The 15,398-nt window shown below is 40.6% G+C and overlaps 1 pseudogene across 1 annotated transcript; it reads left to right on the top strand.

Moving 5' to 3' along the window:
- Window positions 1–2,807: 2,807 nt before the first annotated feature.
- LOC308232305 (galanin receptor type 1 pseudogene) lies at window positions 2,808–12,819 on the top strand (annotated as a pseudogene). Its single transcript has 3 exons — window positions 2,808–3,515; window positions 5,025–5,090; window positions 12,502–12,819. The product of its transcript is annotated as a galanin receptor type 1 pseudogene (transcript).
- Window positions 12,820–15,398: the final 2,579 nt, after the last annotated feature.

The raw sequence follows: 15,398 nt of genomic DNA, 5'->3' as shown, positions 1-15,398 counted from the left end.
TGTGCTGTCCTCTGCCCATTTTCTACTTAGTGTGCAATGCAATCTTTTCAATCTGCAAAGCTGTGTTTGTTTTGCAGGTGACACATACAGTTTTCAAACTTCTGCATGCACTGTCTCAAATCCCTTGCATCAGAAACTATCTTGTGCTGCAGCTTTTGTTATTTTGCCTAAGCCCACTAAAAAAAAAGAAAATGCACACTTTCATTTGCTGTGACTGCTACAGGTGCTTCTTAAATAATACTTTTTGATATGACTGCCTACTAAAGAAAAGGGGAAAAAAAAACCCAAACAGATCTAAAATACAGGAAGAGTTATTGAAATCAGTTTCAGTAGGCTTCTCTAAAATGTTACATGAATTTAAATGAATAGTATTACAAGCAGTAACCTTACAGTGGTCACATATCACGAATGGAAAAGCAAGCATATTTAAGTTTCATGATTTAATGGTATGTACATGCACAAGGATAAGAGGAAACCAACAGCAGATAGAGTTAAATTACCGAACTGTTGGAGTGAATTTTTAAGAGAAAGAATGACCGAGGACGGCCGCAGGAGCTGTCTGGAAGCAGTGGAGATGAAATCCAGTAGATGGCACTCAAAGCTACAGCACAACCCCAGAGTTTGCAGGGGCCTTAAACGTGCTGCACTGCAAGCAGCGGTCAGCAAGTTGAGAGCAGAGATCCCAGCAAAGATTTGAGGGAAAAGACTTACTAGCGTCCGAGGTGCTGTGCTATGGTATGCAAGGCAGCCGGGCTGCAGAAGACCAAGATAGCTGCAGGTGGCATCCAGGTAGAAGCTCTGGCCACAGTAATCTGCTCACTAGCTCTCAACAAGGGTAGATATGTTTTTCCATTGCAGCTTAGACACCTTTAACTCCCTGGCCACTTCCCACCTCACTCCATAACTAGCCTCAAAACTAGGGGGGGAAATTAGTAGTTCAGCTTCATAATAGGTTTTAAACAAGGGTATATTGAAGCAGGGTAAGGAAAGCAGTGCTATCACCTTGCTGAGAAAGTTGGGGCTGTTCATCCTGGAGAAGAGAAGGCTGCGTGGAGACCTCATAGCAGCCTTCCAGTATCTGAAGGGGGCCTACAAGGATGCTGGGGATGGACTTTTCATTAACAACTGTAATGATAGGACAGGGGGTAACAGGTTCAAACTTAAACAGAGGAAGTTTAGATTGTTTCTAAGGAAGAAATTCTTTACTGTGAGGGTGGTGAGGCACTGGAATGGGTTGCCCAAGGAAGTTGTGAATGCTCCATCCCTGGCAGTGTTCAAGGCCAGGTTGAATGAGGCCTTGGGTGACATGGTTTAGTGTGAGGTGTCCCCACCCATGGCAGGGGGGTTGGAACTGGATGATCTTAGGGTCCTTTCCAACCTCTACTATTCTGTGATTCTATGATTCTATGATCCTCTCTCAACAAGAGCTTAGAAAAAAGCCACAAGGCAGGGCAATTCTCAGTACTACTTTGTTTCAAAATGAAGGGGCTCCTTCAGTTTAACACTCACATCCACAGAGCCAGCAGTGGCTCACCCTGACCAAGTGCCTAGGCTTGTAATCACGGTAAATAGAGATGAGTACTCTGCAAGAAGCTGCTTTGCATGCATAATTCACTGTGTGCATGTACTGCTAATGTTTGCCGAAACTTCGTTCTTTCCTTTACTGCCTTCAGAGTTCACAGCATCCCTTGAGAAATATGAGGAAACAGGCTATTAAAACAAAGTCAATTAGTGCATTCTAAAATATGCATACTGTTTATATAGGTAAGCATAAAACCCTACAATAACTAAGACATTAATCCCTAATAAGACTTTTTTTTTTTTTCTTTTTTAATCTGTATCTGTCTTCCCCCACAGGGAACATTACAACTGGTCACAGCTACCAAGACTGAACCTTTCCTTTTGCAGAACAGATGCTATTGGCACTACTGGGCTGAATCTAGAACTTCTTACAGCTGGATCCACAAGTTCCATGAATATTCAGGCACTAAGGAATTTGGGCAGATATCCAAGAAGTGGTAGGAACCAGCTGCTGAATCTAAAGCTCTCCCAGGTTTTTATGCTGAAAACACAACTATTCAAATTGCTTTATGCTCGAATGTGAGCACATTAAAGCCTATGAAACAACAACAACAAAAAAATTCCTGTTCTATTGATAAAAAACATGCAGCCATTTCCAAAGCTGCTCCTCACAGAAATGCACATTATCGCCCAGTAGCAGCTGCTTGACCCATCCCTTTGGATGAGAACTTGCTTTTGTTCTGCTCTTCCCCTCCTTGGGAGTAGTAATATGTGGGGATAGAGCTGATCAGGGGTTACTTTCTGAAGGGCTCAGGTCACAGACAGCATTTGCTCTCCCTGCCTCAGCTCTGAGATGGGCTGGGAAGCAGGTATGACAGACACAGATACAGGCACTGCTGTGGGAGGGAAGCAGAAGAGGAGGGGCATGAGGGAACCGAGCTGCAGCCTCTTTGCCTCTGCTCCAAGCTCTCAGGGCAGCCTCGTCCTCAGTCCTTCAGGCACAGACTTCTCTGCCACATGAGCTTCTCCAGCACCAGCTGCTAAACCTGCAGTTACCTCTTGGATGAGACAAATTCCTCAACCCCCTTTTTTGCCAGCTCCTGGAAGAATTTGCACTGGAGACAAAGTGTGCAAGAATCACCTGAAGAAAACTGCTCCCCAAAGACAAAATATAGAGCATTGCAAAACCCAAGCATTCAGCCTCTGGCCACCACTAACAAACAGACCCGCCTGGTAGCACCCAGGGCTACAGAGACTGCTCCCTGCCTTCCAAGCAGCCTAGCTACATGGAGGAGCAAGAAGACATCTTTGTACTTTCCCTCGGAACCAGCACCAGCAAATGCAGCCTTGACACTAACCAAACAGGGGCTCCAACATGCTGGTCAGGAGCAACCAGGGGTGGCCCAGAAGTGGTGATTGTACCAGTGCTTTTTGGGTTGATTTTCCTCCTGGGAATAGTGGGAAACACATTGGTGTTGGTTGTTTTGGGACATTTCCGGCCTAGCAGACGCCTATCACGCAGCATTACCAACATCTTCATCCTGAACTTGAGCATTGCAGACTTCTCCTTTCTGCTCTTCTGTGTCCCCTTCCAGGCTACCATCTACTCCCTGCCAGAGTGGATCTTCGGTGCTTTCTTTTGCAAATGGGTTCACTACTTGGGTACGGCAACAATGCTGGTCAGCGTCTTTACACTGGTGGCTATGTCCATGGACAGATACATTGCTGTGGTTCACGCCAAGAGCTCACACTGCATCCGCAGCAAGCACAACGCTGCCCTTGGTGTGGCTGTCATTTGGCTGCTGTCTCTAATCATTGCCATCCCTGTGGCAGAGCACCAGGCCCTTGTGAGTGGTCTTCAGCAAGCACCCAACAGCTCCTTCTGCTGGGAGCATTGGGCAAACGGTTCAACAGCCAAGCAGATGTACAAGGTCACCATCCTGCTGGTGGGGTACCTCCTGCCCCTCGTGCTCATCACCTTCTGCTATGCCAAGGTGGGTGAGAGGGATGGGAGTAATGTTTAACTGGAGGGAAAGGTCACTCTCACGCTCCTGGTAGCTTCGATGTGTACACTGAAGCTGCCCAGCCAGCAAACAGTAGATACAATCCTTTCCATATTCTTTCCCAGTATAGAATACTTTTGAGGCAGGGGGAGGGAAAGAAAACAAAATGAAATTACACCAGCTGACAAAAAGAATTACAGCTGCTAAGCTGACACCCAGCCTGACACCCAAATCCTGTAAAGACTTGCTGGTTTTCCTATTTTTCAGTTTGTTCTTTCTTGATAACAAATGTTTGTTCCTGGCAGGAGATAAAATTAATGGAGAAAGAAGCAATGGCACAGAGTGTACAGAAACAGTATTAAAGACATCACCCCGATTTCTTTCTTTCTTTCCTTTTTTTTTTTTTTTTTGACACAGAGCTCAGACACTGTGCTTTGCCAAAAAAGATCTTAGAATTGGTTTTATTCAGCAAGAAATCTCTTCTTTTCTTCTTATGGATAGCTGTAGCTCAAAGTCTGTGAGTTGTGCTAGCATGCAGGATAACTATCCTGTGAATTTTGAATTAATGCCCTGTTGTGGAGTGCCAGGGACTGGATTTCCTTGTCAGTAGTCAGTGGCAGGTCTACCCTCTTGGAAACAAAACGTTTTCCTATTTAATCAAGAAAAAGTTTACTTTCCATACTAATCTGTTCTGCTACCATCAATGCTAAGGACAGGACAACACACTTAGGTTTAAGCTAAAAATCTCTAAACCTTAGGCTTTGCTTGTCACAAAAGGAAAAAGTCACTAGGGCTCTTAACTCACTGTAGCTGCAGCTGTTTGTCCCCTCATTGCCCTAGGTGAGCACAGCATCAACTGAAAGGTAAGCTGCATTTAATAATAATTGCTTTAGAAAATTTAGTTTCTTAGCTTCAAAGGCCAGAGAATTGTCAGGTTACTGCTGTGCTGTAATTAGGTTTCAAAAGCTTGATCTAGAAGTTGTTAACTGAGCATTTCCCTATAGTGCTTTAACATTTCTTATAATTCTCTCTCTGAAATGAGAACTGACTCCAACTGCCTGCCCCATTTGTTAGTGCTGCATTCAGGAGTGGCAGGACAGTCACACCAGGGTACAGTACTGGCAGCCTGCTCTCTGCCTGTGTGTATAATCAGCCTAGAGAATAAATGTAGATAATCTCAGGCACAATCTAAAATTCGAAATCCATGGAAAGACTTCTCTGAATTTCAGCATAGTGCCAGTGGAGCTCTTATTATATGCTGAACTATATCTTCTGGAAGCATAGCAATTTCAATGCTTTTGACAAACCTTGTTTCTTGAAGGAGAAAGAACAGTGCAGAGCTTAGAATTAAGAGTTTCAAAACATCAAATTCAACTCTGGCTGAAGTCATGCTAAAACAATTATTTTAATTTTTGGTGCTTGTATGAAAAGTTCAAATACTAATGCACATAATTCAATTTCCCATTCAATACATTACGTTGCTCCTTTTTTCCCCCGAAGGTTCTGTATCATCTGCATACGAAAGTAAAGAATATTTCCAAGAAGTCAGAGAGATCGAAGAGGAAGGTAAATATCTTTGGTTTAATCTATACACTGACTATAATATAATAGATATATCAGGTTTCTAAAATAACTAATAGCCTTTTCAAGCTCCATCCACATACTGAAATATCATTCATGTACCAGTCTTCCAGCTCAGGTTTAGAATTCATGTTGACAATTTGTTGTATCTTTATAGACATAATACATAATGTTGCCATTATTGAAATGCTGCATTGATCTCTATAAACATGTCTTTTGATTTATTGTGCTATAATAGAATCCCACAAATACTATATTTTTTACACTGTCAGCCAGTAAGATACTCGGACTATGAAAAATATTTACGTGTTTTGAGGACACCTTAGCAAGCTAAAAGGAAAACACTTGAAGAGCTCTGAAACTGAAGTACTTTTGCTGCAGTTTGCATTTAAGATCTTTCTTAAGGTTTGCAAGAACCCAGATCCTGGGTTGATGCCTCTGCAAGCCAAACAACAGGATTATCCCTGGTTCAAGCTGCATGAAATAAGCAAAGCTGCAAATATTTACTGGGAAAAATATTAAGGATAGTTCCCCACCTCCCCTCCACCAAAAAAAAAAAAAAAAAAAAAAAAAAAAAAAAAAAAAAAGTCTTAGACTGGATAAGCCATAATTAATAGAAGCCTTCAGGCAGCAAAATTTACTGACTTCAGTGATGCAACATCAGATTGACCTGACATAAAAGTGGAAAATGCTATTTCAGTCAGAATTGTTTTACTTGTTGAGTGCACATTGATAAGTGAAATTGTGGGCTATCTGGCTAGTCAAAGACAGGAAGTGATGGAGTACCACCGTTAGATGCTGACAGCGCAGTCCGTTCACAGTCTGCGCCAGTGGTGCAGCAGCTGTACAACCCACATGAGCAGTGTGTGTGCCTCCAAGCAGATGTGACAACCAGTGGAGATGACTAGAGAAAGCCTTGATTTGTCTCAGTTGATGCACTAGCCTGTTTCAGGGCTACCTATCACACAAAATTAACACAATATTGTTGTGATTCCATTTATGATATAAACGAAGGCCATTACAGCAAACATGGCCATTTGACTGAAAAGGGTGTGCAAGACACAGAAATCAAAACTTTGACGTGACTCCAGAAAAACAGACAGACACAGGTACCACAGCTGTAACAAACTATAACAAAAAATGTTTTGAAACACAGAAACACTTCTGAACAAGTTGGGTCCATTGATTTATTTATTAGCCTGTAAATCTAGATCACTGTGCATGTCAGCATATACAGGACATCTTGCTTGTTCTGAAATACATGTGTGACCTCAGTTGCTAAACCTAAATTGCCTTGATCTACCAAAAGAAATCGCAACACAACAGCAATCTTCCAATATGAGGTGATAATCACCTGGTTCACACCTGTTAATTCACAGAGTGTATCTTGACCATCCTGATAGGGAAAACAAAGTGTCATACTGGTACAAAAGTCTACAGTCTGGAGCTATGACCGCTCAGTTTCTACTTTATTCATACAGTTTCAAGATAGCAGGACACCTGAGTTATAATCGTCCTCCCATTCCTAAGGGAAGGGGGGTTGGGTTTGGTCTGTTTCGGTTTTTTGTTTGTTTAGTTTGTGGGTTTGGGGTTCTTTTGTTATTGTGTGAATGATTTCATTGTGTGAATGATGCCTTCAAATCACCTTTCTCTTCCCTTCCATTATTTGGCATCTTTCTACTGTCTATCACTGTCCAATTTGCCACAATGTTGTACTGAACATTTGTGTTAGTTGAAGCTATGTAGGGACTACATACATATAGTATTTCCATAGATACTACAGGAAGGCCCTGTTTTCTAAGGCATTGCCCAACATTTGGACAATGTTGGATACATTATAATAAAGTTAACTACAAACACATTTTCACTGAATGGGCCCGGTTTATTAATAACCCAGAGAGCTCTGACAGCTTCCCCCTCCAAGTCAGTGTTCAAATACTTCTGAAAAAAACAAATTTGTCTTTAACAGAATCCTAAAGATGACATACAATCTTCCAGGCACATACAGCATATGCTTGGGTTGTGATTTGTAAGCTTTTAAGTTACAGCATGATTATTTTCAAACTACAGCAGCTTTTTCAACTTATGCACACTTGAAAATTTGCAAAAATTTCCCTTGCGCAAAATTGGTTGCATCCTGACTTAATATTCCATTCTTAAAAGAGCTTGACCTTTAATTCAGATTCCTACTTTGCAAATTTATATATATGCTTGCCATGTCAGCATTGGACATGCTCAATTTGATGTGTTTTTTCCATTCATATGTAATATTTGTGAATTAGATAAAGGAAGAAAATTAGGAATTTTTGCAAGCTTAGACTGAAATTCTGCATGGTGAACTAAGACTGCACTTGCAGAAGAGATACATGACTGTCTGTTTCCCCATTCAATACCACACTAGCTGCACAGGTTTGCCAACCTTAAAACCGAGATGGCGCAATGCTGCAGTTTTGGATAATCATTTCATAAGGCCAGCCAGCAAGACCAGATGCTAAGAAATTCTGTGCACCCCTGTAACACAAGCAAAGTATATTTCAGTTCTGCTATTTCCTTTCTGCATTAGGCAGAGTACAGAAAGTCTATAATTTGGCTCCAAGGAAAGCTAACAATTGCCTGTGTGACAGTGCTGAAAAGTGTTTCATAAAAGCCCAGCCCTAGGAACTCTGAACGTACATTTGCAGTAAATAAGATGATTTAACAATGGAAATTAATGCAAACCAAGGTCTATTCTGATCATGAAATTGCCCTGTGGTGTTTTACTGACCTCTGGAGCACACCAGGGTTTCTCAATGTTTACTCAGTTTTGTCCTTTACATCTTTAGAGAACAAATAACAACATTTGCAAACTGAACAATCAGAAATGCTTTTTCAAGTTTAAGAATGTTTCTGGGGATGTGAATTTCACAGATATTTTGCAAGCTCCCTTGAAAGGACACTAGGAGTTGTGGAACCTTGAGGCAAAAAACTCCAATTAACAGACCATCTGAGGCATTTAAAGCTAACAAATCACTACTACCCTTTTCTATTGTTTAGCTACAATAGAAAGATGAACCATGCTTACCTGGTGTGAGAGCAGTGTCTCTTGTTTTGTGCTCTATTCCTTTCCTAATAATTCCTACAATTTCATTTTCCTTATTTTATTACTTAAAAAGAAAAATAAAATAAAATCCCCTCTTCTAGACATTAGTTGAGAACCAAGCTGTCCACAAAACTACCATGAGTCCAAGATCTTGCCCCAAAATTGTAATGGTCAATTCAAAGCACATCTCTGTCTATGAAGCTGTTTTCTTCCTCAGCTCATACTCACCATCTTACATTTACTTACATGCAAATTAGCTGTTCATTGCTCCCAGAACTAAGTAAATACAAATATATAGTTGATTTGAGACACCCCCTGGAGTACTGCATTTTGAAGATCATACAACTTGAGCTTCAGGTAAAACATACAGAATTCCTTCAAGGTAGATAGGTATTCCTGAACGTCTTTGCCAAGAGAGGCAGACAAAAGTTGCACTGTAACTGCTTTCCTACATGCTGAGCTATTTCTTTGGCTTGTATTCACACAAATGGAAGGTTTTTGTATAGTCTTAATGAATGTGATATTCAAAGCCTTGGCATTGGAACAACAGGAAGTATAGCAAAGGAGCATTGGAGATCCTGGTATCCATCCAGCAAAAGAATATTAATCAGAAGTGAAATCCTGTAAGTTGTTTTGCTAACAAGAGCCTAGGGCAGCAGGAATAGAAAGCATCATTACCAATTAATGAATAATAGGAGTATCATAATGCTTATACACATCCATGAATAAAAAGTAAGCAAACATTAAGGTAAACATCAACAGAAAGAGATTAATGACAAACACAGAATGAGAGATGTTCAGATAAGCCAGTAGAATACTGCAACCAAGCTGCCAGAAAACCTAGTACACACTGCAAATTGCCAAAATAAACTGATAACTGAAAATTTATTTGCTTCAATCCGTCCTCTTCATGACAGCCAATTCCTATCTCTGATTGCAAGAAAGAAAACATAGAACATTGAAAAAGAACACTTTCAGTGTGATTTTCAGACCACTGAAGAATAGATTTACACTCGAGTGTAATAAAAAAGACTAAGAACAGTTATAAGTGCTTCAGAAGTAATTAACATATGCGTTTGCTCTGAAGCAGAGGAAGCTGCTACCCAACATTTAAGTTAAGAATAGGTAAGTACCTCCAGCAGTACAGTGGTAGATTGTACTAAGCCACATGTCCTTCCTGGGCACTCACAGAGTGTATCTGCAGTATCTAAAAGCAAAAGTTTAGGGCACCATGGGTCCCTACTTCTTTGCCAAGCTTTCACTACAGTAGAAGTACAATATATAGCCAAGTCTGAAACTCTGTAGCTTCCTCAAATAAAATCTGAGGCAATCAAAACATGCACAAATTATCTCTCAAACATTAGGGAAACAGAGACACGAGTTAGAGATTAACATAACACAAAAAAATAACTTACTAGTAAATCACATCACCAGCCTTTGTATTAGAAGTCAAGAGAACTCCCAGCCCACACACAAAGGCTGAGGAATATGGTATGGTATGGTATAGTATGGTATGGTATGGTGTGGTGTGGTGTGGTGTGGTGTGGTGTGGTGTGGTGTGGTGTGGTGTGGTGTGTGGTGTGGTACGGTAGAGTACGGTGCAGTGCAGTGTGGCGCGGTGTGAAGAAGCAGGACTAGCTAGAATAAGTCTGCTTTTGGAGTCACTGCAAAATATTATTAACTGCAACTAGTTTTGGGGAGTAAAGGGAAGGATGACCCAAAGTCCAAACCAAGTTTATTACATCCCCCATCCTCCCACAGAGCGGTAATAAAGGAAGAGTCAGTTGATATTTGCTGATAAGACAGTGTGGAAGAACGGGCATAGGCTTCTTTATGCTTCTTCTTTCAGAATCATGGAAGTAAAACAAAGAAAAAAACTTCTACCACATTCAGAAAACAGCAGTTGTCTCACTAACGAAGCCCAGTTTTTCTGCAAGCTAGCAAGAATGCACTGTATAATAAAAACCTCACTTAATGTTCTTTCCTGTTTCTGTGTGGCTGAGGTACGCAGTACAAATGGATGGCCTGATCAGCTCTGAAAAAAGATTTGCAGCTAAGCGTCTCAAACTGTGACTAGGTCAGGAAAGTGACAAGCTCTCTACCTTGGGAAAGGGGAAAAAAGACAAAAGTAGGAAAGCATAAATGAGAGTCAGATCACCTATAGAGATATCAAAAGAATAAGCAGGTAAATTCTGGACAATCTGTACATGGCAGATACAATGGGGTGGGGGTGGCAGAATAAGAGAGAAGTTTATTTGAGAAACAAAAATATTGATGACTCTCCTAGTCTCCATTTCCCACGATGCTATGGATTCACTGTATAGCCTACACACATTTACTTTGTCTGTAAAACAAATAATGCTCTAAATTACTTCATGATCTGCTTGAAACACTTCTAGAAGTATAAAAAGAGAGTCAGAAAATCCAGTAGTGGCCATTGTACATGTCTGCTACGGACCCACTGAACCCTTGGAGATGAACCAGAAGGCTGGCACTAAGTGGGCACAGCTAGACTAACAGTAACCCATTAACTGTGCTAATTACCACAGCTCACTGAACACTCTCAAACAGTACACAAGCTATTTGGATCAGTCCTTCACAGCTGGTACTAACATTAGGTTTAGCTACAAAGTTACCATATTAAAAGCCAAATAGATTTCATTTCAGTTTCCTCTATCTTAACTAGATACTCCCCAACTTGAAAAGACACAAGTTGCATTTCCAAAAGATGTTTCTTGAGTCATGAGTTATGTACGTCACTGCTCTAGTATTGTCTATGTTTTGCATCTGCAAGATCCCAAATAGATGGACCTCAGAAAAAGCTTTGTGCTAATACATAGCAACTGCAAACCCATTTTTTAATATGCAGCCCTATGTTAAATACGTGGTTTGTTATTTCACAATAAAGGAAGAAAAGAATATACGCATATATCCCTTATTCAAAAGAATATTTCAGTGCTTGTAGCCCCCTAATTTAAGCACAGGATGCTATGAAAGGTTCCCATGGTAACAAGCCTAAGCTACTTAACACTGCTGGAGGGTAATCAGGTAGCACCATTATTTCTGGTGGAAACTAAGGGTAGAACCTGTTTATTAATTTCTTTAGGACCTGTCATAAGACAGTAGACAAGTTAGACCCCACAAGGCCACTATATCTGTCTTTCAGTTCTATCAACTTCTAATCATACCACTGTAAGGACAGCATCTCATTCCCAGCACAGCCAGTTTGAGGACGTTTGGGAGCTGAGTTTGTTTATTCACATGGGAATATGTCAGTTTATATGTGAGGCAATTTTCCCCTGCAGTTTCTTTCAATAGCTTTAATATTCCTTAGCCTCCAAATCCTATGGGTTATTGTTTTCACTCTTCCATGTAACATAGTTGCAGCCTCTGAAATGTTTGAGGTTTTATGGGCACTATCTATATTGACGAGAAACTTAACATGAGCCGGCAGTGTGCACTTGCAGCCCGGAAAGCCAGCCATATCCTGGGCTGCATCAAAAGGAGCATGACCAGCAGGAGAAGGAGGTGATCCTGCCCCTCTACTCTGCTCTCGTGAGACCTCCCTTCGAGTATTGTGTACAGTTCTGGTGTTCTCAACATAAGAAGGACATGGAGATGTTGGAGTAAGTCCAGAGGAGGGCATGAGGGTGATCAGGGGGCTCGAGCACCTCCCATATGAAGACAGGCTGAGAAAGCTGGAGCTGTTCAGCCTTGAGAAGAGAAGGCTGAGTGAAGACCTCATAGCAGCCTTCCAGTATCTGAAAGGGGCCTATAAGGATGCTGGGGACGGACCCTTCATCAGGGACTGCAGTGATAGGACAAGGGGTAATGGGTTCAAATTTAAACAGGGGAAATTTCGAGATACAAGGAAGAAGTTCTTTACTGTGAGGGTGGTGAGGCACTGGAATGGGTTGCCCAAGGAAGCTGTGAATGCTCCATCCCTGGCAGTGGTCAAGGCCAGGTTGGATGGAGTCTTGGGTAACATGGTTTAGTGTGAGGTGTCCCTGCTCATGGCAGGGAGCTTGGAACTGGATGATCTTACGGTTCTTTCCAACCATAAGTATTCTATGATTCTATTCTATCTCCATTGCTTATAGAGTTACTTGCTTAAGCCAAAACAAAGCAATCCTTGTTTTCCACAGAGAACTGGGTTTAACATCCTCCATCGTAACGCCATAATTTGCCCACCTGGCAGTTGTCAGTGTTGCCTGTGTTATTCTGTCTTCATTGCTGACACAGGAAGGCAAACTAAATCATCCCACAGACTCGCTTGATCACTGAAACCATTTTAACTTGTGATCTTGTCTTTTCCAGACAGCACAGACCGTGCTGCTTGTGGTTGCTGTGTTCCTGCTCTCCTGGCTGCCACACCACATCATCACGATGTGGGCTGAGTTTGGGCAGTTTCCCCTGAACAACATCTCCTTCACCTTCCGCATCATCTCTCACTGCCTAGCCTATGGGAACTCTTGCATCAACCCCATCATTTACGCTTTCCTCTCAGAAAATTTCCGCAAGGCCTGCCGGCAAGTGTTCACTCACAAGCTCTTCCTGCAGCCAGTTCCTGCTGAGAAATTGGTCAGAGTACGTATGGAGAACTTCTCCACCACACACTCTACCACTAACATGTAAAACGGGCTCACAAATACAATTCAGGAGGAAGAGGAGGGGAAAGAGTGCTGTCTGGGGAAAACAAGTACACAAGTGTATTTCAGGGAGCAGTGCAACCTGCAAAAATATGGATTTTGTTAGATTATCAGTGGTAGGAGGCATTTTCCATGTGGCTGTTAGGACACTTGACACAGCTTATCCTAGGCCACCTTGTTAGGTGCAACATAAATTTTTTAATGCCCTTGTACTGCCCATAAGACAGAACTCATATGTAGTTATGTCTAAAATTCATAGTAGTAGTAAAGTAGTAGTCTAAAATAAGAGTTCCACAGAAGATAGGACAGACAGAAAAGAGCAGCTAATTATGCACGTAGTCATTAGGATGTGAACAGTAAGTGATGTGATGTTTAAAGAGCAAGAAAAAGTTTAAGAAAAGTGACTCTAAAACACGTTTGAATACGTCTTTGTTTCTTAAGCACGTTTGACCATATACAAGCTACATTTTTAGCTCACTAGCTCTGATAGGTTCTCTAAATCTTTTTGAAGGCTTTGCTATAGTATTTACTTATCGGGTAGTAGAACTTTCACATGACATGTCATTCACGTGCATGTCTGCATTTGTTAGCTCTGTATCAGCTTACATACCCCAGGGTTTGAATGTGTATGTGCTCCTAAATGGAAGTACTGATGTTTATCTCTGGCTCCAGTAACTGTCTCTTTGTGAGCAACAGTAGGAAAGTGGTATTTCTGTGCTTAAAAGAACAGTGGTTTTGCTTGAAGGCAACGTTTACAAAAGGCTTTATTGTCAAACATAGTGTTCTCTGAGTATGTATACCTAAAGCTTTTAATTGGCCACTTCAGAATGTAAATGTCAAGTTTTGGGGGTTTTTGCTAGGAATATTTGTTGTGATCTGTTGTGACATGATGTGCTGTGACCTGTTGTGATGTGCTGTAATCAAGGGTACCATAGCAACACTTGGGTTAAACATTATTTTTATCAAGTTCAAGGTTCCTGTTTGTAAATACATACAGTGCATATTACTTCAAAATTAAGAAGCATATGGGTAAAAGGACTTTATTATTTCACTGTGTTGTCTAATTTGATCATACAGTGTGCTACAATCCAGACTGACCTGTCACGGGATTCACTGTAACACAATTCCAATTCATACACTATGCTACTGAGCTTTTAAAAGTGAGTAACAGAAATAAAACTACAAACTATACATCTAAAAAAACCATAACAAAAATATCCAAACAGAACATTGAGGGATGTCTTCAACAGAATTTGATACAGACATTAGAATATTCACTTAAGTTCTGTAACATGTAACACATCAATAATTTATTTTTAACTTGTGTATTTTATACCTCAGTTCCAAGTATGCCCACATTGCCTTTTATAATCTGGATAATTTATGAGAAGTCAAGCTTCCTTCCATTTTCTTTCCACCTATTTTAACTCAAGAAAAAACCTACTCTTATCACCACTTAGTTACTACTATAAATTAAGCAGATACCTTCATTATTAACAGCCACTGCCACACAATTCAACCACAGATCTTGTGTCAGAAGTGACTGCTTATGTGGTTATCATTTAACTGTGATTAACTTTGGTTGTACCATTTAGCTGGAAACTATAGGTAATAGAGCAGAGTATTACAGTACATATCTGCAACAGTTAGGAAATCTTAGCCAGAACAACTGACTGATTTAGTCCAATATAACAATAAAGTCAGACATTTGAGATCCCAAGCAACAACTCTCCTCAGAAACTTATAAGGGCATCTCTGTGCTATTCTGGGAAGCACAGTCACCATCACCAGCTGCCTCAGTAAAGATACTCTATGAAGCAGGTAGTAATTTATTCTAATACAGTGAAGTACTGAAGCTTTGAAAATGATCAGATTAAAATTATATGATGCTTGAGATGGAGCCAGCCTGAAATTTCTTGGGCAAAGCAGACAAGCAAATATTAAAATTTCTTACTTGGAGTTTCTCAAATACAATTTACCTCACTTAAACTAATCTGTATGCCTACAGTTAAAAAAAGCTATTTCTCAGCAGTTCAGAGAATCTGATACAACGTAAGATGCATATTAATGGAAATCTGATCTTTAAATTAAAATACTAGATTTTTCCCAGATTTCTCTTTAAGCTTTTACCCTACTCTTACATATGAACAGTAAGGTTCTGCTTGTGGACACAAAACCTGCCCAATTTGCAGTTAAATGATCTACAGAGGAGACACAAGTAGTCTACACAGTAAACAGTCCAAAATAAGAAGATTTCCAGTCTCTGAGAGAATTGCTCTTCCACTGCATTTCTAATTGAAAGTTTTCTATTATATGAAATAATTTTACCACAGCTTGCAACTTTTCCTAAGAGCCCCTTAACTGTGCAATGTGAGCAGAGTACATGCGTACAATTTCTAGGTTATACAGCCTTATTCTTAACTGATGTGCAAGCTTTCTGTTTGTTTATTTTTTACTCAGAATACTACAAGTAGCTCCAGAACATGATTTCCTCTACAATCAAATATTTAGATACTGTTCTGTGTTCTTTTAGCAGCTTACTATTTCTACATACCGAGCCTTAGT

This window comes from Psittacula echo (assembly GCF_963264785.1).
Source record: "Psittacula echo genome assembly, chromosome: Z".
NCBI lineage: Eukaryota > Metazoa > Chordata > Aves > Psittaciformes > Psittacidae > Psittacula > Psittacula echo.
Note: the sequence above shows the minus strand (reverse complement) of the source record. Positions and strands in the feature narration are given on the sequence as shown.